Below are 22,469 nucleotides of genomic sequence, written 5' to 3'. Positions count from 1 at the left end.
GGTCGTGTCGCCGAGCCGAGCTCGTGCTTTCTCCTTGGACGGGAGCGTTTACTTACCTTTGGTTTCCTAGGTTAATTTTGTCGGGGCCAATGGGCCATTGCCCATTAGTAGTAGTATGTCGGCACGAGAATGAGCTCATCGGTGAAGAGTTTTCGTATTGATCCGGCCGAGTGCGTTGTCCTGAGATGGTTCCTTGCATATATCTGTGGTGTGGCTAGTGGTGCTATGCACCGTGCCCCTGCATGTGCTCGTGAAGATGGCATGGGAAAGTACGCTTGCTTTGTAGTGTAATGTGTGCTAATTAAGAAGGAAGAGGGAGGACGGGACGGCTCGTTGCCGGCTTGAGGTACAGATGATTAGTTGAGACCAGGCCAATGCATGTAGCTGTGTTTTGTTTTGGCCTCTGCTGCTTTGACTTTAGAACTCTTGTACTAGTGCTCTATGTGTTTGGGTGGGATAGGCTTTTACATGCACGATAGATCGATTAAGGAAAATCGTTGCGAGTTTCAAGTCTGCTAGAATTCAGAGTATCATGGTCCACTCGGACACTCTAGGTAATTCGTTTTAATTTTAACTGAGCACTCTTGCTCGGAGTAAAACCCGAACAATTCAGTCAAACCCGGAGTGTCCGGCCTAGCCCGGATAATCCGGATTGTTTTGAGTTAGGAGTTAACTGAAAACACAAACCAGAGGATGGCACAGAGGGTCCGGCCCAACCTGTAGGGTCCGAGCCGAAGACTCCGGCCTAACTCAGACTATCCGAATGTCTGTCAACTTCCAACGTAGTTTGGTTCGCAAACCTTCTTTGTTTCTTTATATGTCTTGTACTCTTAGCTTGATGTTATGATGTATCCACTACTGTTATGAATCATGTAGCACATCTTATTGCATCTCTTTCAAACTCATCATTGCACACATTCTTCTTTAGTGAACGAATGATCGGAGGGTGACATGGGTGTGATCAGGGGCGATCCAGATTTCATTGATGTGAATTGTAATCAAACTGAACCACGAGGCATGCATCTAAGCATTTTCATCCCATTACTTTGAATTATATATTGTGTCAATTGATAAGTTATGCTTTATGTATGTTTGCATGTCAATGAGTCTTATGTCGGGTTTTGCGTTAGATCCTATTTGCTGCATTACTCTCCCTTGACATTGTTTATCGCTTGATCCTTTGTAACCAGGGTTGTTCATGTCACATAATGGTCTAACTTAAAAAGAATGTGTTATGCTTAGCATAACTAAGGTCCTCGATAGAAGTCGAGCGGTGGTTTGATCATCATTCACGAGCTTAGGGCTTACCTTATATCACAAAGATAATAATGATGAGGATGGTGTAAGTTAGTGAGGATGAGCTGAGATTTGGGCGGACAATAGGGATGGCTCAAGAAGGGAGTCTCGGATGCTATAAGCCCGCTTAAATCGATTAAGCATTGTCCATTGTTGCAGGTTGCTTTAGCACTGATCCGTACTTACCATATATCCGTATATGGGATGGATGAGCCGAATACCTTATGTAGTTGTGATCTTTTGGTATGTTAGTCTCGAGTGTTGTTAACATAACAGGCTTGGAAGGGGTATCTAGTTTGCTCTGGGAGTAGTTCTCGATGCCCCTCGCATACCGAGGCGCATATTCAAACAGTTGGGGCTTATTTGAAAAAGGTTGACATGAGTACCCCTTATGTGGATCTGTGTGGTCATGCAAGCCGTATGGTCCCCAAGCCGTGTGGGTAATAGAGTACCCCCCATGTAGGGTGTAAAACAATTCGAATTGCCGCGCTCTCGGTTATGAGCATGCTTCTGTACATTTGCATTAATCGTAGAGTTCCAGTTGTGGTTGTGATGGTATGTTGGAATATGTATGGTGATGTAGTTGAAGTGTTGATACGTTCAAGTTATAATTATGGTATGGTAATGATCTCAAGATAGAAGGTTGTTTATGGTTATGTGCAAATACTTACATTTGAGTCGAAATTGCTCTTGCACATGAAATTCACTTAACCTTGTGGTCGAGTCCTTATTAATTATCCAAATTGCATTCTCTTGAGAGTCGGGCTATTTATAAGTACCCATTACGGATTAAGTCTTGCGAGTACTTTCGTGCTCACGTGCTTTGTTTGCTTTTCAGGTGAGAAAGGTTTAGTTTTTGGCTATTTTACGCCCATTGATGCTGGTGACGGATAGAAGTAGTGCCATTCTACTCGTGTGTTATTATTTTGGGAGGGCGTCTTAGGGCAAATGGTGCTACACATCTTTTTTCGTTATGTTACTCTTTCCGCTGTGTAGCTACTCTAACACTGTTCGGTACCGGAATGATATTCCAGTTAATCATTGTGGGCATGATTATGAAAAATGATCATTCTAATGATTAACTCGAATACTATTTGAACGGTTCCTCACACAATCATACTTGTATGCATTATTCAAATTATGTTTTGTGTATTCTATCAATAATACGATACTTTTTTGTATCAGGAAAAGAGCTCCTCCAAAAACAAGAAACATGTAGGAGGAAGAAAGAAGAACAAGCAACTAGGGGAAGATCTTGGTACTCCTATGAAGATTTGTCCAGGCTCTAGAGCACAAATGACAAGTAGCCCTGGCCTAGTTACTAGGAGGTTAGTCTTGCCTTTTAGTGTGATGCCTATGTGTTACTTTGTTGCTATTTTACATATGTTTCCTTATGCAGGCAGCTAGACCTGATAGCAACAGAAGGAAGCTCACAAGCATATGCAGCAGGAGATGGAGCATACAAGCTACTGCAAGAACTACCTCACCAGCTAGGCCAGCACCAAGGAAGAAGATAACACAAAGGAGGAAGTTACCTCCAAAAAAGAAGTGAAATGTGTTGTCTGCGAACTTTGTGCATGCTTTTGAACATTGCTATGTTATGATCAGTGTGCAAGACTATTTGTCGGTGAAATGGGATCGGGGGTTCCCCGATCCCCGGGGCCTGGTTAGCAGCAGTGCCACGTGGCGCCATGCCTTAGGGGTCACCTCCCCAGGAGGTCCCCTAGGGCCGAAGGAAGACAAGCTCCGGGAGACGGTGCTCGGGGCTGTGGTCAGTGGCCCTCGAGCGCCCAGGTTCCCAGATGACAAGAGAAGCCAAGTTCCGGAAAGGAGTGCTCGGGGCCCGGGTCAGTGGCCCCCGAGTGCTCGGAGTCCCCCGACGACCCGACATGAACAATACTGGGAGAGAGTGCGCGGGGCCGTGATCAGTGGCCCCCGAGCACTCGGTTCCCCGAGGACTCGAGGAAGACAGTTCCGGGCGGTAGCGTGCTCGGGGCCACGGATATGTGGCCCTCGGGTACCCGAGCTCCCCGAAGACACGAAGCCAACAGTACCGGGAGAGGGTGCTCGGGGCCAGGAGCAGTGGCCCCCGGGCACCCGAGTCCCCGGACGACCCAAGATGAACAGTACCGGGAAGAGGGTGCTCGGGCATAGCTCCCGGGCACCAGCAGTCCCCCGACGACGTTAGAAGCCCCTTGCCGCTGGACCCCGCAAGGGTTCGGCGGTGAGATGTCAATCGGTGGCAGGCCCGATGCTGCCTCAACAGGAGCAGGGCCTGTCACTTCCGATCACTCCCCCCACGCTTATCGTCAGTCCCTACCACCGCCTAGCAGGGAGGCATGGGAGCATTCAATGCAGCAAGACTTATCGCCTGCCCCCCCCCCCCCCCACTGTGTTAGACTCCCTCTGACCCAGCGGCGTGCGGGGCGGCTCGGAGGCTGCCCGGCAGGCCCCCTGCGTCTGCTAAAGCTGGGACGTGAAGGCCGACGGGACAGCTCAGGGAGCGTGTAGTCAACCCTTGTAACATCAAACTGTAGCGTCAGGATAGCTGCTCTCCATTTATGGTTATGGGAACTTGTGCCCAGGCTGGGCACGCTAGCCTCCTCCAGTTGTATAAAAGGGGGAGCGCTCCATCAGGAAACGGACGGGTCACTCTCAGTCTCTGGGACGCTCTGGAAGGTCTCAGAGAGGAAGGGGCGGACTAGATAGACCCTCTCGGGAGGTCAGGCTGAGTCTCGAAGACTCGATAGACAGATCGGAAGACGGGACGCTTCGCAGGCTCTCAGAGGAGAAGTTCTTCAAGCTCAGAGAGTCCGGCACTTGAAGACCCGGGCTCCAAGTAGATAGACAAGAAATACCATTGTAATACCTTCCCTAGCTCCGGGGCGTTGGAGATCCAGAAAGGGCATTCCAAGAGCCCTCATAATACAATAGCATACACACAGGAGTAGGGTATTACGCCCCCGCGCGGCCCGAACCTGTCTAAACCCCATAGTCTTTCTCCGTGTCAACCGGCTCGACCGGTTCCCACCTGCTTCATCATCCAAGGCGGATTCAGGATCATCCCCCTGACCGAATCTCTAAAAAGGGGTCTTTCGGGATCCCTGCAATAGGAGTTAATCCTCCGACACTATTGCAGTTCAAGTTTGATGTAATTCAGGAGTAAAAAACCTATATGGCATGTTATATGTAAGAACTATGTTCTATGTAGTCCGACATGTTTATGTGTGAAACAAGTTATGACTTTTTAAGTTCTATGGTGTATGTATGTCTTGTCTACCCTCAGAATGTCCATTTGGTCATTTTTGCTCATGTTCATGTTTGTTTTGTCTAAAAATTATTGCCCTCACAAAATTCAGAAACATATGCTCTGAAAAATGTTCATGTGCTCACAAAATTCAGTAAACATATGGTCTGAAAATTGTGAGACTTCACAACATTGTAACCACTTGTCAAATTGTCTGAAAATTCAGTTTACATAGGGTTAATGGAACAATTGACAATCATCCAATTCAATTGACATTCATCGAATACACCCATCCGGTACATTTTTGTGAGACCATTCAATACAACCCTACTGGAGCTTGCTGCATCCTTCTCGAGCAGAGACCTGTGGAGGCATCAGATGCCATTGAGGCACTACAGATGAACTGGCGCCAAGCTAGGATGTGCAGATGTGGCCATCTGGGAGACAAGCTGCGGCCGCTAGGGCATGAGGCAGACATAGCAGGTTCGTGGCGATGTTGCCGTCGAGGTCGCGGCTACCGTCTTCATCGCTATCGCGATCGCATTCAAGGGTGCCTTCACGGGCGCCGTCTTGGTAGCCGTCATAGCCCCCCTTCACAGTCGCTGTTGTTGTTGCCTTCACGGTCGTCGTTGATGTAGCTATCGACGTCTCCCTGGTAGCCAGCGCAAATGGTTGGACTGAGCCGGGAGAGTCACGTGGCTCGGACATACGTCATGAGCGACCAAGTCCGACCACACCAAATGCTAGCGCGAGGCGACCTGAGGGCACAAACAACATTTTGCGTCATTTTCCACATCGATAGTGGCTGAAAACAGAAAAAGGGACATGTGGCGGGCTTATACACCTCAAAGTGGCAAATGAGCAACCAACATTTGGGCCCACATGACAATTTAGCAAACAAACTCGAGAAGGTGGCTTTTGGGATTGTGCCGCTGGCTAGAGTGGCAAAAAATTAATTAACTCCATACAAAAGTATCTCAAATATAACAAGTGTGTCCCTCAATGAAGTCTTGTTTTGCTGCTGCCTAGTTTCCTCAAATATGTTCCGAAATTGGGCTAGATGACTGCCTAAGCCACACCACTGTCATTGCTGCCTGATTCGATATGTGAGGAATGCTATCAACTTAGGCGGCGCTAGGCAGGTGGCAGAGGTGATAGTGCTGGTGGAGCAAGAAGCGCCAAAAACATAGGGTTTCTCTTTACTGATGGCTATTTAGATCGAGTAGATTAAAACTTTAGATTGGCTGATACAGGGAGAAAAAAAATTCAAAACCTTCATAACCTTCGTCCCTCCATAGCTTCCCCCTCCCTCAAGCAGTAGTGTCATCATTGTCATTAACGACTATATAGTATTTCTTGGAAACAATTTTTGTCTTTTATAAAAAATTCTCTGATACATACACTGAAAGTTTTGACTCATAAACCTAAATGTTATTATTAGTGAGTTAAACTTGTTACCAAATCTCAGAATTCGATTAGGATCTAGGGAATGGGGTAATAACAAAACTGGACAAAATTAATAGTTCGTGCTCGTAGAAAATGCCTTCCAATAACACTGATGTTTTTTAGAGAAAGCAGGAACTTTATTAGCTATGAATAATGTTTATATAGCTACAACAAAAATATGAGGGTTAGGAAACCAAACATAACGACTTGGATTCAGCGATGAAGATGCTTTGGCCAGGTTGTGCACCTCCCCGTTGTTGTTCATGCTCTCATGCTTAAAGCTTAAGCCTTGAATGCCTGCTGCCTTCGCTTTGATCTCACGAAGGAAGCAGGATGGCACAGTAGCTGCACCTGTTTATCTTCTCAAGATGTTTAATTACTTCCAATGTAGCTAAGGCCTGCTCATGGGTTCGACGAATCCATTTCCAATCCAAATTAGAGTAGCAAACTCCACTTTCCAAACCATCAACGTTATCGTACATAAACAAGGGCATGTATATTTTTTAAATTAGGAAGCTTTATTAATTCTCATCATTACATCAAGGTGATACAACATGCGGTTGCAATCCCACATCGTGCAACACCATAAAACCAGACGAGGGGGAGTCCGACACCAACAACAGATCAAGCTCATGAAAATTGCCTGCCTCTCCCACACTCTAAACCCTAAATGATCTTTAAGGGTGCTACTAACAGGGTGAAGACCGCTGCCACCATGCCCACATGTCTACATCGAGCAGGCCATCGCCACCAGCAGCTCCTGCACGGCCGGCAACATCTTCACCAACCTCTACTGCTCATCAACCCCGAGCTGACATCAAGCACCTAATGGCATCGTCTGTCTCCGGTATGTGTTCACGCTTTCGCTACTGATGTCTGTGTTCGATTTTGAGGGCTAGTGATCATGTCTTAGGGTGGTTAAACTACTCTGTGGTTATCAACCGTGCCAGGTAAACTACTCTGTGGTTACAAATAGTGTCAAGACGCGGTTGATCTCGCCAAAAAGGCTTTTCCTGCAAGTGAATCGAGAGCACAAGCAAAAATAGGTAGATGCAATCTGAATATTACTAATTATCAATAAAGTACTTGAGTTTGAGGTTTCACAAACTGATATACGACGACACTGTCTAAAATAAAATAATCTAAGCAAAATCCGAGCCTAAACTATGATGACTACTACATATATAGAGGGGATGTGAGGAGGTCAAACTAGGGTTGTGCAGCCATAGAAAGAGGCATACGTAACCTGTACTCCGACCCCGACACGCTTACAAGACCTGACAAGACCCACAACGGTGATGTAGCACCTTATTTCAATAACTCTAATTAATCTATAAGGAATATACGGTCGAGACTAAATCTATTAGAAAGAGCTCATCATAAGCTTTTCAACAAGTCCAAAAACACATTAATTGGACTCCATAGGTAAAAGGTATGCCCGTTTACTAACGTGTTGTCCTGAGACTCGAGTAGACTTTGGAGCTTGACTAGAGATCGACTTTGAGTCTGAGTAGACTTGCCCTTCAAGTGATGACATCCAAATAAGGTTGTGGTACTTCTCTCATATTCATAAGAAACAAAATAACACAAAAAAATTAGTAGTATCCTATTCTTTAGGAAGAAAGGATGAATAGTAAGGAACGATGTCACCTTGTGTATATTTGAAGGAGCGATGTCCTCATCATGAGGGCCAAAAATAAAGATTATGTGCATAACATTAGCGGCCCTAGCAAGAGAAAATTCCAAGAGGAATATAAATCTAAGAAGAAGCTATATTTCTCCTCTAAGCCCGACAGGGTAGTGCAGAGGGTGCCCTAGGCACCTGCTCCTGACACTGAAGAAACCGAGGATGATGGCTGCCACTTCTGCCATAAGAAAGAATATTACTAGAGAGACTGTGTTGGTTTCTTGAAGTGGCTTGCAAGAAAGAGCATTTCATACCGTGAGAACCCTAAGAAAGGGGGAGCAAAGTCTTAAAACCGCCAACAGAAGAATGTTGAAGTTGAAGCCATCAGATCACTTCTATTAGTATTACATAGCGGTTTCATTCTTCATCTTAATAATATTTTCATATTCCTTCCATCAGGAGGAGCATTATTTTAGCTTCTTTGTTGGATGATTATGGTTATTAATGTAATTTTAGAGATAATAAGTGTATCATTAAATTTAAATTAAAAATTATTAGTCTTGCCTCCCCTAAATGAATTCTTGATATCTCTGAATATCTGTGATGCGAATAATGAGACTTATTCAAAACTATAGCATTGTCTTTTTAGCCACGTTTCGGGGGTGGGGGGAGAATAGAGGGTCTCATTAAGGAAGTGATTCTTCACCCTTTAGACTTCTCTAACTCTTGCCATTGCATAGATTGAGGGGGAGTTGTTGAGGTTTATGAAATTCCTAATAAAACACCTAACTATGAGCCAGTAGATCCCAACTCATATAGAGAGCATTCGCCTGAGTGGCTTAATGCCGTGAATGATGAATTAAAGTTTATGAGCGATAATAATGAATATGACTTAATAGCAATTCTCGATAGAGCTAAAACAATAGGCTATAAATGAGTCTAGAAAACAAAGCATGACTCTAAGGGAAACATCGAAAGGTTCAAATCAAGGCTCCAAGAGAAGGGATTGACCATAATGAAGTAAAGTTTAAATCAAAAGGAAATTGACAACTACCTTTAAGTAAAGTTTTAAAGGGGAATTCACCATCTTAGTCATAAGAAGGATCTCGATGAATTTTCTTACGCTCTTTATATTGATGTTCACTAGGATAGGTCCAAAGGAATACATGGATAGAGTGCTAAAGAAATACAATATGTATAAGTGCTATGTCTCACCTGCACCTATTGTTAAGGGTAATAAGTTTGGGACATTTTAATATGCAATGTTCGAGGAACCTTAATGAAATTGATCAGATGAAGTCGTTTCTTATGCTTGAGCTGTCAGAAGCTTACGTGCTCTGAATTTAGTTTACGTAACCAGGATGCTTGACAAATTTTAGTCAAATCAAAGATTAGACTACCGGAAGGCCGTTGAGAATGTCCTTCGCTATTTACAAGACAGTAAGTACTACATGCTCATGTTTAGGAATCTGTTTTCGAGGTGTGTGGATACTAAGAAAAATCATAACATGTTATATTCTCACACTCGCTAGAGGAGCTATCTCGTGGAAAAGTTCTAAATAGACACTTACAGTATCGTCATCGATGCAAACTGAGTTTGTAGCATGTTATGAGGCTACCGGGCAAACTGTATAGATAAAGAACTTTATACCCAGATTAAGAGTGGTAGACAACATTTTAAAACCACTTATGCATTTTTTTCTAAGTCGAGTGGTATTACCAAACATATCGATATTAAGTATCATGTTGTGAAAGACAGAATGTAGAATCAAATTATCAGTGTCAAGCATATAATGAATGAGTCAATGCTTGCGGCGGCGCTCACTACAGACTTACCACCCCATATTTTTTGTGATTATGTTGCCAGCATGGGGTTATTGAAAGGCTATGATTATAGATAAGAGAACCCTAAAACGAACCTACTCTCGTTAAGTATAATGAATTTCTATTTTAAGATGGAGTAGTATGCTATAGGTTTTTAGATTTCAGCGATATTTTATTAGCTATTGTAACACTTTACCTTGGTGTTCTATTTTATTGAGAGTGAACTTATGATGTTAGCCTTACGATCAAGAGAGAGAATGTTGAATTGATCTCGGCCAACTAATCATAACAAACCGAGAGATAAGGGGAGCTCGGACTCCACACGAGCGCCACGATGGGGGGCGCTGTCGGTGTATTAGGAACCAGGGGTCCCTGAGTCCCGAAGACCGGGCCGGCCATCCGCCACATATCACCATCCCGCGAGGTCCACCCTGCAGGATAAGAAGAAACTAAGTCCTGGGGGAAGGTGCTCGGGGCCGTAGCTTCTAGGTTCCCGAGCACCCCGGTTCCCCGATGATCCGCAGAGTCCAAATACCGGGAAGGAAGTGCTCGGGAGAGAGTGCCCGGGGATGCACGTGGCAGCCCCCGAGGACTCGGTTCCCCGAAGGTCCCACTGAAGTGCTCGGGAGAGAGTGCTCGGGGCTGCACGTGGCAGCCCCCGAGGACTCGGTTCCCCGAAGGTCTCACCGAAGTGCTCGGGAGAGAGTGCTCGGGGCTGCGCGTGGCGGCCCCCGAGGACTCGGTTCCCCGAAGGTTCGCGCAAGATCATTCGACGACCCGAAGGGTCCCATCGTCGGGGTGTCAGCCAGTCAAAGGCCCAATGCCGCATTTAATAGGCACGCGCGGCCTGACATCCTGACATCCTGACATTCTCAGCTGCCCACGCCCCAGTGTTAGACCCTGCCATGCCCTGGCAGGGGGGCGTGGGTCCATTAAATGCACGGGTCCCGTCCCGTTTCATCCGAGTGCCTCGGGATAAAGTTGCCAGAATCGAAGCGCTCCGCCCGCCACCCTGCCCTGGCAGAAAGACAAGACAGGGTGGGCACGCCAGGCACCTCTGAGGCTGCCCGGTAGGCCCCCTTTATGGCGCCCGAGGGCTTCCACAGTGGCGGGTGGTCGGATGCGCGCCGCATTTCTCCACCGCCCCTGTCACTTCGCCAAGACGAAATGATGACGCCTTTCTCCGTGGCACCTTGGCACTCGCACCCCTCTTTCCCATTCAGGATATGTCGAGGTCGGCGCGCCTATAAAAGGAAAGGATGGAGAACACGTAAAAGTGTGTGTGGAAAAAGAAAGAGGACGCAGACGCTCGAACCCATTCAAGCCAAGCTAGAACACGAGAGCCCCAAGCTCTCTGTAAGCTGCTCTCTCTTGTAACCAGATACATCCTTGAAGAATTCCCTTCGAGGATAGATATAGCACTCACACAGGAGTAGGGTGTTACGCCCCCGTGCGGCCCGAACCTGTCTAAACCCCGGTGCACCCATCTTTCTCGCACTAGGACGATCATCTCCCACCAGCCACCGCATTTATTTCCGTTTCTCGCTTATTTCCCAAACAAGCTCGCTCAGGATCATCCCCCCGGCCGAATCTCTAAAAAGGGGGTCTCTCGGGATCCCTGCGACAGGAGTTTATCCTCCGACAGCTGGCGCGCCAGGTAGGGGGGAATATCCCTGGATTGTTTGTTTCGCTTTCTTCCAACAGGAAAAGATGGCCGGTGGGCACCGCCTCCAGCGTTCCGGCTCCACTTCCAGTGACGGGGCGCTGCCCGACGCCAGAGGAGGCCCAGTCGCTGCTACGTACCAGCAACAGCCGCCATCCACGTGCGCGTTTTTTCCCGCTCAAGGGGATCAAGGCGCTGGGCCCATCAGGGCTGCCGCCGCCGCTGCCGACGCACTTTCCGACCCCCAGCAGGTGGTCGGGACCCCGGCCGCTAGATCCGCCTCTGGACCGCGTCGGGTGCCACCTCGACGCGGGCTCGCTTTCAGCGAGGCCAGCCCAGGGAGCGCGCTGCTTGCAGCACACGCTCTCCTTAGGCACCCGCCCGTTCAGGCCACGCCGAACACTCCGGAAGGCCGGTGGATACAAGATGTCGTCGCTTTGGTCGGCACTGCTCGTCGCCAGGTGCAGGCCGGGAGTCCTCGCACCACTTCCCAGCATGGTGCCGCCAGAGCCGGCTCCTCAACGGGCCGAGGGGTCTCCAGGCGGAGTGCCGTCCCCCTGGTCGTGTCTGAAGCCCGGGACCTTCGTTTGCGCCTTGACGAGCGGAGGGGCCACGAGGATGCCCGAGTTACTCTCGAGCGTCAGCGGGAGACCCGGCAGAGGGTCGGGGCAGAGGATCAGGCTTCCTCTCTCCCAGCCCAAGGCCACCGGGGATCCCCGGCTCGCCGCCACTCACCACCAAGGACCCCCGCTCGCGCTGCGGGGTACGGCACCGGTTGCCGTGCCTTCACCGCCGAGCTCCGCCGGGTCAGGTGGCCTTCCAAGTTCCGCCCCGAGCTGCCGGAGAAGTACGACGGATCCATCGATCCCGTCGAGTTCCTCCAGATCTACACAACTGCCGTCCAAGCGGCCGGAGGCAGCGAAAAGGTGATGGCAAACTACTTTCATGTTGCCCTGAGGGGCTCCGCCCGCTCTTGGCTTATGAACGTACCCCCAGGGTCTATCGGCTCCTGGGATGACCTGTGCCACCAGTTCGTGGCCAACTTTCAGGGCACGTTTACGCGTCCCGGTTTGGAGTGCGACCTTCATGCCGTCCAACAGCAGGAAGGGGAGACGCTACGATGCTTTATACAGCGCTTCAGCCAGGTTCGCAACACCATTCCACGAGTGGCCCCCCACGCTGTTATTGTTGCTTTCCGGCAGGGCGTCCGTGATGAGCGGATGCTCGAAAAGCTAGGTACGCACGAGATCGAGACCACTGCGGAACTCTTCGCACTGGCCGATAAGTGCGCCAAGGCTGCGGAGGCCAGGGCGTGGCATGCTCCTCGCCCCGCCTCCGACTAGCCAAGTTCTTCCCGCTCCGACAAGCGGGAAAAGAAGAAGAGAAGGAAGCGCGAGGCCGCTCCCGTTGAGCCAACCCAGGTCCCCGCTCACAGGGTGCCGCAAGAGCCCGATCACCGGCAAGAGCGCCGGCCGGGTGTCGATCGACGCCCCGTTAGGGCCCTTGCTCGGGCTCCTCCTCGGGCCTCCGTGCCTACGAGGGCCCCGGCTCCAGCAAGGGCACCAGCTCCAGCGAGAGCCCCGGCCCCCGGCCGAGCTCCCGCTCCAGCGAGGGCCCCCGCTCCCACGGGGCCCGAGCCAGGTAAATGGTGTCCCATACACCAGACCAGATGGCACGACCTCACGGAGTGTCGTACGGTCAAAGGACTCGTGGAGCAGTGCCAGAGGGAGCGCGACGAGTCCCGTGGAGGAGGCGATACTGAGGTCGCCCCTGACAACGCCGAGCTCGGCTTCCAGGAGCCCGAGCACACCGTCGCCTTCATCGACGGGGGCGCGTACACGCCTTCCTCGCGCCGTGGCATCAAGGTCATGCGACGCGAGGTGTGCTCGGCAACCCTGAGCGAGGAGGCCGCAAGGCCCCTAAGGTGGTCGGATACTTCGATCACGTTCAGCATGGCTGATCACCCCGCCAGTACTGCAGCCGTGGGGCGACTACCTTTGGTAGTGTCCCCCACTGTCTGCAATGTCAAGGTCGGCAGGGTGCTGATCGACGGTGGTGCCGGCCTCAACCTCCTTTCCAAGGAGGCTTTTGAGAAGCTGTAGGTGTCTTCCCGACGCCTAAAGCCGTCGCTCCCTTTCTGTGGAGTGAACCCTGGGCACTCCCTGCCCCTCGGGCAGGTTGAATTGCCTGTCACGTTCGGGAGCCGGGACAACTTCCGCACGGAGTGCGTCCTCTTCGATGTCGCGGAGCTCCCTCTCCCCTACAACACCATCCTCGGGCGTCTGGCGCTCGCCAAGTTTATGATGGCCGTGCATTATGCATACCTTACGTTTAAGATGCCCGGCCCCGCAGGCTCCATCTCTGTGATCGCCGATTCCGGCGGCGCCGTCTCCTGCGCTGAACAGTCATACATGGCTCTGGTCTCAGCGCAGGCCGAGATCGATGACTCTACAGGGGGCCCGGGACTCTCTTCATCCAAACCCTGACTCGCCGCCGACACCTCTGTTCCAACGAAGGAGGTCGTGGTGGGCGAAGACGCTACCCAGGTTGTCCGTATCGGCGGTGACCTGGGCAGCAAATAGGAAAGCGCGCTCGTCGCCTTCCTCCGGGCTAACATAGACGTGTTTGCCTGGCAACCGTCCGACATGCCCGGGATCCCTAGGGAGGTGATCGAGCATCACTTGGCGGTGCGTCCGGACGCCCGCCCGGTGAAGCAGAAGGTCCGGCGGCAGGCGCCAGAGCGCCAGGAGTTTATCCGCGAGCAGGTCAGCAAGCTCCTCAACGCCGGATTCATCCAAGAAGTCCTCCACCCCGACTGGCTAGCAAACCCAGTCATCGTCCCGAAGGCCAACGACAAGCTCCGCATGTGCGTGGACTACACCGACCTAAATAAGGCTTGCCCTAAAGATCCTTTCCCCTTACCTCGCATTGATCAAATTATAGATTCAACTGCGGGATGCGATCTTTTATGCTTTCTAGATGTAAACTCTGGGTATCACCAGATTCACATGGCCGTAGGGGACGAGGAAAAAACTGCTTTTACCACCCCGGTGGGGACTTATTGCTACATGTCAATGCCTTTCGGCCTGCGCAACGCTGGATCATCCTTCCAGCGCGCTATTCGTATTACTCTTGACTCGCAGGTTGGCCGCAACGTCGAGGCTTACATCAACGATCTCGTGGTCAAAACCCGAGACCGTGCCACCCTGCTCGAGGACCTTGCCGAGACTTTCAACAGTCTCCGTTCTACCCGCCTCAAGCTCAACCCGGAGAAGTGTGTCTTCGGGGTGCCGGCGGGCAAGCTCCTTGGTTTCTTGGTCTCTGGCCGAGGGATCGAGGTCAATCCAGAGAAGATCCGGGCCATCGAGCAGATGCGACCCCCGGTTCGACTCAAGGAGGTCCAGCGCCTCGCCGGCTGCATGGCAGCCCTCGGGCGCTTCATCTCCAAGCTCGGGGAGCGAGGGCTCCCCCTCTTCAAGCTTCTGAAGAAATCCGGTCGTTTTGACTGGACGCCAGAGGCCGAGCAGGCCTTCCGCGACTTAAAGAAGTACCTTACTTCGCCACCCGTGTTGGTGGCTCCCTCTCAAGGTGAGCCCCTACTACTCTACGTTTCGGCCATTCCTCAGGTCGTGAGCATAGTGCTGGTGGTGGAGCGCGATGAGTGTTTGGGGCCGGGTGCTGGGTCCCAGCTCCCAGAGGCCCCCGACCACTCACTTGTCCTCGCGGCTCCCCCGGGCAAGGGGTCGAGCTCGAGCACACTGCTCTTCCCAGCCAAGGAGTCGAGCCCGAGTGCCCAGCCAGCCCCGACCGTGCCGCCAACCCTGGGGGCTGCAGTAGCCCCCCGGGTGGAGCCGCCGCCCTGGGTCACCGGGTACAGCGACCGGTGTACTTCGTCAGTGAAGTCCTCCGGGAAGCTAAGACAAGGTATCCCCAGGCGCAGAAGCTACTCTATGCCGTGCTCGTTGCCTCCCGGAAGCTGCGCCATTACTTCCAGGTGCACAAGGTCTCGGTGGTTACCACTTATCCACTGGGACCCATTCTCCGGAACCGGGAAGGCACCGGGCGCGTTGTCAAATGGGCAGTAGAGCTGGCGGAGTTCGACCTACACTTCGTCAGTCGCCAGGCAATCAAAAGCCAGGTGCTCTCCGACTTCTTGGCAGAGTGGACGCCCGTCCCCTGCGTCGTCCCAGAAGCGATCTCTGCCTATCCCGGGCACGACGCGCCCGGGTACTGGGTCATGCACTTCGACGGCTCCCTCTCGCTGAAAGGCGCAGGGGACGGAGTGGTTCTCACCTCCCCAACAAGTGAAGAGCTCCGGTACGTCGTGCAGTTGCAGTTCCGCGCATCCAACAACATGGCGGAGTATGAAGGTCTCATCGCCGGCCTCCGGGCTGCGGTGGGGCTCGGGATTCGTCGCCTCATGGTCATAGGGGACTCCCAACTGGTCGTTAACCAGGTATCCAAGGAGTACCAGTGCACGGATCCTCAAATGGCGGCGTACGTGGCTGCAGTCAGGAAGCTCGAGAGACGCTTCGACGGCCTCGAATTGCGGCATATCCCTCGCCGCGACAACGCTCTGGCCGACGAGCTCTCCCGCCTGGCCTCCTCACGTGCGCGCGTCCCTGCCGGAGTCTTTGAAGAAAGACTCGCACGGCCTTCCGTCCTGCCTGCCGAACAGGATGAAGGGGAAACCTCGAACTCAATTCAGGGGACCCCGGCGATGCCCTCAGTGGGAAGCCCCGTCAGGGCGCCGCCGTCCGGCGAGTGCGCTGTGCTCGCCGAATGTTCTCAAGATGCCTCGTGGATGTCTGACATCCGAGGGTACTTGAAAGAAAAGTTCCTACCCGGGGATGAGGCGTCTGCCGAAAGAGTTGCTCGGCAGTCCAGATGCTATGCCATAGTAGATGGGGATCTCTACCGGCGTAGCGCAGGAGGTGTCCTCCTGAAATGCATCTCCCGGGCAGAAGGCGGCGATCTTCTCGCTGAGGTCCACGAGGGCGAGTGCGGTGGCCATTCATCGTTCCGCACGCTGGTCGGGAAGGCCTTCCGGCAAGGTTTCTACTGGCCTACAGCTCTCCAGGATGCTTCCGAGCTGGTTCGGCGCTGTAAGGCGTGCCAGTTCCATGCAAAGCAGATTCACCAGCCAGCTCAGGCTCTTCATACCATTCCCCTATCATGGTCTTTCGCGGTCTGGGGTTTGGACATTCTGGGTCCATTCCCCCGAGCAGTCGGGGGCTATGCATACTTATATGTCGCTATCGACAAGTTCACCAAGTGGCCGGAGGCGGTCCCAGTCATCAAGGTGACCAAAAACACGGCGCTCCAGTTTATCCGCGGCATCACCAGCCGCTTTGGCGTCCCGAACCGGATCATCACCGACAACGGCACCCAGTTCACAAGTGCCTTGTTCGGGGACTATTGCGAAGACCTCGGCATCAAGCTCTGCTTCGCTTCCGTCGCTCATCCTCGGAGTAACGGGCAGGTCGAGCGCGCCAACGCGGAGATACTGAAGGGCCTCAAAACCCGGACCTATAACGTGCTCGCTAAGCACGGGAAGGGATGGGTGGACGAGCTACCAGCCGTGCTGTGGGCTAATCGGACTACGCCAAGCCGCGCCACCGGGGAGACTCCGTTCTTCCTCGTCTATGGCACCGAAGCAGTCCTCCCCTCCGAGCTCACTCTGGGCTCCCCTCGAGTACATGCATACTCTGAGGGTGAGCAGGAACAGCAAAGACGCGACGACGTGGACTACCTGGAAGAGCGCCGGCGGCGTGCCACTGTCCGGGCGGCTCGGTACCAGCAGAGTCTACGGCGTTATCATCTGCGCCATGTCCGGGCCCGGTCTCTCGAGGTGGGAGACGTAGTTCTCCGACGCGTCCAGTCGCGCGAAGGAATGAATAAGCTATCCCCTGTGTGGGAAGGTCCCTTCACCGTGATCGCGGTCCCCCGGGCAGGTTCTTTCAGGTTAGCGATGGAAGAAGGACAGCCACTCCCAAATCCGTGGAATATCGAGCATCTCCGACGCTTCTACCCGTAGATGGTCGTGCTCGCAGCTCAGGTCGGCAAGGCCGGGGGCTTCTCCCCGTCCAAGTAGTCCAGGGGCTCTGACCCCTTGGGTAAGTCGCTATCACCCAACCTTGTAAATATTGTACATTCGGTATTTCAATAAGCAATCGCTGCGTCGAGATATTTTTCTTTCTGGATTCCGCATGTCTAATCTGTCTGGAGAGGTGCTCGGTTGTGCAAGAAAAAGTTCGCTCTCTCATTTTCCCCGCTGATAAAAGAATCCCAATCGGTATGCATGCGAACAGTCGCCGCTGACTTACGTCCAGCATGGTAGGCTGTGGTGTTCGGTGTCGTGGCAGGCTCCCGGGCACTACCGAGTTTCGGGGTGCTCTGGGTAATCCCATCGGTCGAGCTGCTCGAGTAGTCCGGAGCTCGGGCCCCCGGAGCGGGCTGTCAGTGCTCGGTCTGGTTTGTCATACCCGGGGGCCACCAGACCATAGGACCTCTGGGTTATGCCTCTGTCCGCTTTTGTCCACCGGTTCGGGCATTCAAGAGGTCTCGGGTCGAAAACGAGAGCAGTCTATAGCAAGTACCGCACTAACAGAGCGCACCAGACAAAAAAAAATTCTATATTCTCTCTTAAGTCACAGGCTGGCAATCACGAGCAGTTCGGCCGCGAGAGCTTCAATGCCCCGGTCTCTGGTCGGCCCCAAGGGTCCTCAGGTGGTCCTACCACTTAGGCATGGGTGGTCGAGATCACCCGACCCCAGGAGCCTCGTATGCCTCTGGGCACTCGGGCGCTCCGTTGAAAGAATCAAGTCCCCGGGCACCCGAGCTCGGAAGCACACCCCTCCTGGATCGGTTGGCCGGAAGGCCGACAGCTGTCCGGTGAGTGGTTATATTCAGACAAGTCTGCTTTAAGTAAATTTATGTCCCCGAGTCATTCTCGGGGGCTCTCGCGCTTTAATCTGTTCGGTGAGGTGGTCTCCTCGCACGCAAAAACCCTGCCGCGTGTCTACTTTTTCCCAGAGCAACAGAGCGGTTTGCAGAAAGGAGTAGCGCGCGTGCGGTAATGTCTGACTGAAGCCCTTCGTGGTGGTCGTGGTGTTCGGTCCGCTTTTAAGGACCCTGAGCACTACCGAGTCCTCGGGTACCTTGGGTAATCCTATCGCTCGAGCTACTCGGGTAGTCCGGAGCTCAGGTCTCGGGGGCGGGCTGTCAGTGCTCGGTCCGGCCCGTTTTAAGCCCGGGCACCACCGGACCACGAGGACTCTTGGTCACATTCTCGCCCGCACGCGTCTCCCTTCTACTAACTGAGTGGTCGCGAAGTGAAAAAGTGTTCACTAGGCACGGCGTGTTCCGAGCGGGATCGATCTATCTCCCGGGCAAGGAAGTCTGTGTCTTTGTTTCTTAACTTAGGCAATGCGGACTCGCGAGAGCTCGAAGGCCGACTGCACCAGCAACAGCGATCAGGACCACTTCATCCTCGGGGACGGGAAGGTCAGGAACGGCCCGACTGAGTACTCCCCGGGACTTCAAAGTAAAACACCAGAAGAAACATCAAACACTCAGAGAAATTGGAGTTGCGAGCCCAAGGAAAAACTGCCATTAATATTCACAGGATATATACAAGGCTTTTTCTAAGGGTTCACTCCTACATCTACATTCATAAAGACAACAGAAGAAAAAAGACTAAAAAAGATCTAGTCGGCAGCAGAGGCGTCGGCTGAATCCTCTGAGTCGTCCCCGGGGGCTGGCGGCGGCGGCACCTCTCGCCTGAAGCCGGCCGCCACCACGGCGGCGGTACTCCGGACCGCTACCCGGGCGGCCTCTCCCTCAGCCTCGACCACTCCCTCCCGCGCCGGCTCCAGCGGGAAGTTTGGGTCCCTGCTTCGGTAGCAGGCCAGAACGTGCTCGGCCACTGCATGTGCCAAGCCACGTCCCTCCCGGGCGGCGAGTTCCTGGACTGCCCAAGGCAGGGCCTCGAGGCGCTCGCAGACCTGCTGCAGCCCCAACACTTGTCGTGCGGGGCCGTCGCCCTTCTCGCCTTCAACGAGCCGTCCGAGACCACCCTTCTCTACGGCCCGCCGCATCTGCCGGAGTATGTCTTCCAGCATATGCTCGAGGTTGACCCGCGAGACAAAGGCGGTCTCGAGCTTCTCCTTGGCGGCCCGCAGCTGCGCCTTGAGTCCCTGGTTCCCGACCGGACCGGAAGAACCACCAATTGCTGCGGGGGCGGCAGCCTGCTTCATCTTGGCCACCATCTCGGATAAAGCGCGTTCGCGGGTGGCCAGTTCCGCCTCATGCTTCGCGTTCTGCTCTGCCCTGGTTGCCATGGCCGCCGCCGCCGCGTCAGCCTCGCCTTCTCGATGACTCAGTTCGCCTTCTCGGCGACTCAGCTCGCCCTCCCGCCGGGCCAGCGCGTCCTCCTTCTAGGCCACCGAATTCTCCCGGGCGTCGAGATCCGACGCCGACAACTCATTGTCCACCTCCCGGATGGAGACGTTCTCCTCCCAGCGGTGGATCTCTTCTCTGATCTTTCGGAGGTCGTCTTCCCAACGCTGGAGGTCGGCGCGCGTCTTCTCGGCCGCGCCCTCCCGGCGGGTCAGCTCGGCTTGCCGCTCCTCCGCCGCCTGCTCCCGAGCTGCGACTGCCATCTCCCTCTCCTGCGCCTGCCCCATCCTGGCAAGGGCCTCGGCAGCTTGCTGCTTCGATGCCTCAGCCAGGCGGGCGGCGTCTTCTCATTCCCGCGCGGCCTCTGCCCGCACGGTCTTCAAAATTTCTTGTTCCCGCGCGGCTTCCGCGCGGATGTCTTCTAAGAGCTTCTGCTCCCGCGTGGCCGCCGCACGGGCCTCCTCCTGGGCGCCCGCCAGCTGCGCCTTCTCCAACGCCAGGCGGGCGCGCTCAGCTTCAAGCTCCCCCTCCTTAGCGTTCACCGCTGCGCTCAGCCACCCGACCGCTACTTGGACGCCTTCAATGGCGGCCAGGAAAGGGTCGGCGGGCTGGTCGGGCGACGGTGGGGCCCAGGCTTCTCCGCAGGGTGCCTCCAGGGGGGCCGAGCTCACTGCAGGGCCCTGCACTGCCATCCGCCCTGGGCTCTGCCTGCCCGGGGTAGGCTCCGTCGGCCCCGGCAAAGTGTCCACCGTCATCCGCCCCGGGCTCTCCGCGCCCGGGGTAGGTTCTGCCGGTGCCAAGGGTCCGGACGTTTGCTCCGTCCTCCCCTCAGCCGCCGCCTCCGTCTCTCTCCCGCTGGCCGCCGCAACGGCTGGCGCCTCCGCCGTCCCGGTGCCCGCCTCCGTCGGAACGGCAGGCGGGCTCGGCTCTGGTTCCGGCGCCTGCTCTTTCTCGGTCGCAGTAGCGCCTACGGCCGGCCTACGGGAGACAAATGAAAAACGCCGAAGCTTAGTTCGGGCCAGAAATGCCCATGGAAAAGCAAGAAAGGAGACTCACCGATATCGCCATTTGGCCGCTGGGAGCCTGATGTCCGGGTCCGGCGCCGTCGGTCCGGACTCCTCCCACTGCCTCTTCCGCTGGGGGCTCGGCTGAACCGCTGTGCGGGCCTCGGGCGCCGCCGGGCGGGCCTCGTGTGCCGCCGCGCGGGTCTCGGTTTCCGCCATGCGGGTCGCGGGCGCCGGTGCAGGCCCTATCCGCACCAAGCGCGGCTCCAGCACCGGGAATGCCACCGCTGCCGTTGGCGACGGCGGAGAGTCTGGCACTAGGATCAGGGCCCGGGGACGTTTTCCCTGATCTCCCGGCGCCACTTCTTCGACGACTTCAGTCGCACCCTCCTCCCTGGCACGGCGGCTGCTGCCTGCGACGACCCCTTCACCAGCCCGTGCCGAGCTGCCAGCGACCTCCTCGCCAAGTAGCTCCTCCAGCCCGGGGAGCTCGGAGGCCTCGGGACTCCGGCTTCGTGGCCGGTCCACAAACCCCTGGGCATCGAACTCCGGCAGCCCCGCCATAATGGCCACCCTGTTGGGGTTGGCGCAAAGCGCCAATTCCGGCCACGGGAGCTCCGTCTGGCCCATGTCCTCCGTTCCGGTGATCACCCATGTCATCCCCCGCAGTTCCGCCTGCCCCAGATCCCAGCTCGCGCCGATCTGGGTCCTGGTGATGTCCTCCGGCCTGGTATAGAACCAGCTCGGCCGGGCCCGCTCTCGCAAGGGCGCCAGCCGACGGCGCAGAAAGTCCACGACCACCATGATGGAGGTCAGCCCGGACTCGCGCAGCTCCAGGATGCGCTCCAGCACCGGCTTCAGCCTCGCATCTTCTGGTGGCGGTGCCTCCCACGTCGATCGCCGAGGTTCCGCCGCCGCCTCCGGCAGCTCGAGGCGCTCGTGGGGGTCGACGTTGACGAAGAACCAGTCCCGTCGCCACTCCTCCCACTTGCTGCGCAGCACCTGGGGAATGTAATGATCCCCCAGGCCGTCCCGGAGCCGAAGGTTGCAGCACCCCGCGACGTCCGCCGTGGAGTGCCCCCTCTTCTTCCCCACCGGCCGAAGGACGAAGAAATGGCGAAGCAGCGTCGCCGACGGCATCACCCCCACGAACATTTCGCAGAAATGCGCGAAAGTCGCCAGCGCCACCACAGAGTTGGGGCTTAGGTGCACCAGCTGAATGCCGTACGTCTCCAACACTTGCAAGAAGAAGGTGGAGAACGGCGGCACCAACCCCGCCACCACAAAAGAAGTGAAGAGGACGATCCGCCCAGGGACGGTCGTCACCGACGTCAGGCTCGCCGGCCTCACCGCCACAGCACCTTTTTGCCCCTCCGGCACCAGCAGTTTTCTGATTTTGTCCGCCGCCTCCTCGTTCCTCAGACGAGACTCCGGCAAGATGCTGACCGAAGCCTTGTCCCGGCATCCTCCTCCAACCCTCGTCATCTCGGCAAGGATGGAAGGTGTTTTGGTGGTGGAAAAAGAGAGAGAAGGAAGAATGCTCCGGTCGCCTGAGAATTTCCTAAGGGCTTCGGAGCGCAAAGAAAGCAAGAGCACAAGTGCGAGAAAGCGTAAAGAGGGGGACGGACTGATCCTTTCCCCCTTTTATATCTCAAAGTTCAAAAATTGACCGCCCAAACGTTTCGCTCGGGGAGGCGTCGCCTCGATCGACGCAACTGCCAGGCGAATCTCCCGCCGATCGCGCGATGTCAGCGGCTACCAGGCGTATTTTCCTCGATCTGCGTGGCGACCGCGCGTGCCGCCCGTATGGTCATCATACCCTTCGGAAGTTGTGTGGACACGCATCCACCCATTTTTCCCGTTGGGGCATACTTAAGGTCTAGGTCCGCAAGGGCCACCTCTTGAAAGCCTGCCACATGGCGTCTGCGCCAGCCTCGGCCTCGGCCGCGACGAAGGGCCCTT

Source organism: Phragmites australis, chromosome 17, assembly GCF_958298935.1.
Source record: "Phragmites australis chromosome 17, lpPhrAust1.1, whole genome shotgun sequence".
Taxonomy (NCBI): domain Eukaryota; kingdom Viridiplantae; phylum Streptophyta; class Magnoliopsida; order Poales; family Poaceae; genus Phragmites; species Phragmites australis.
This window is presented reverse-complemented; position numbering follows the sequence as displayed.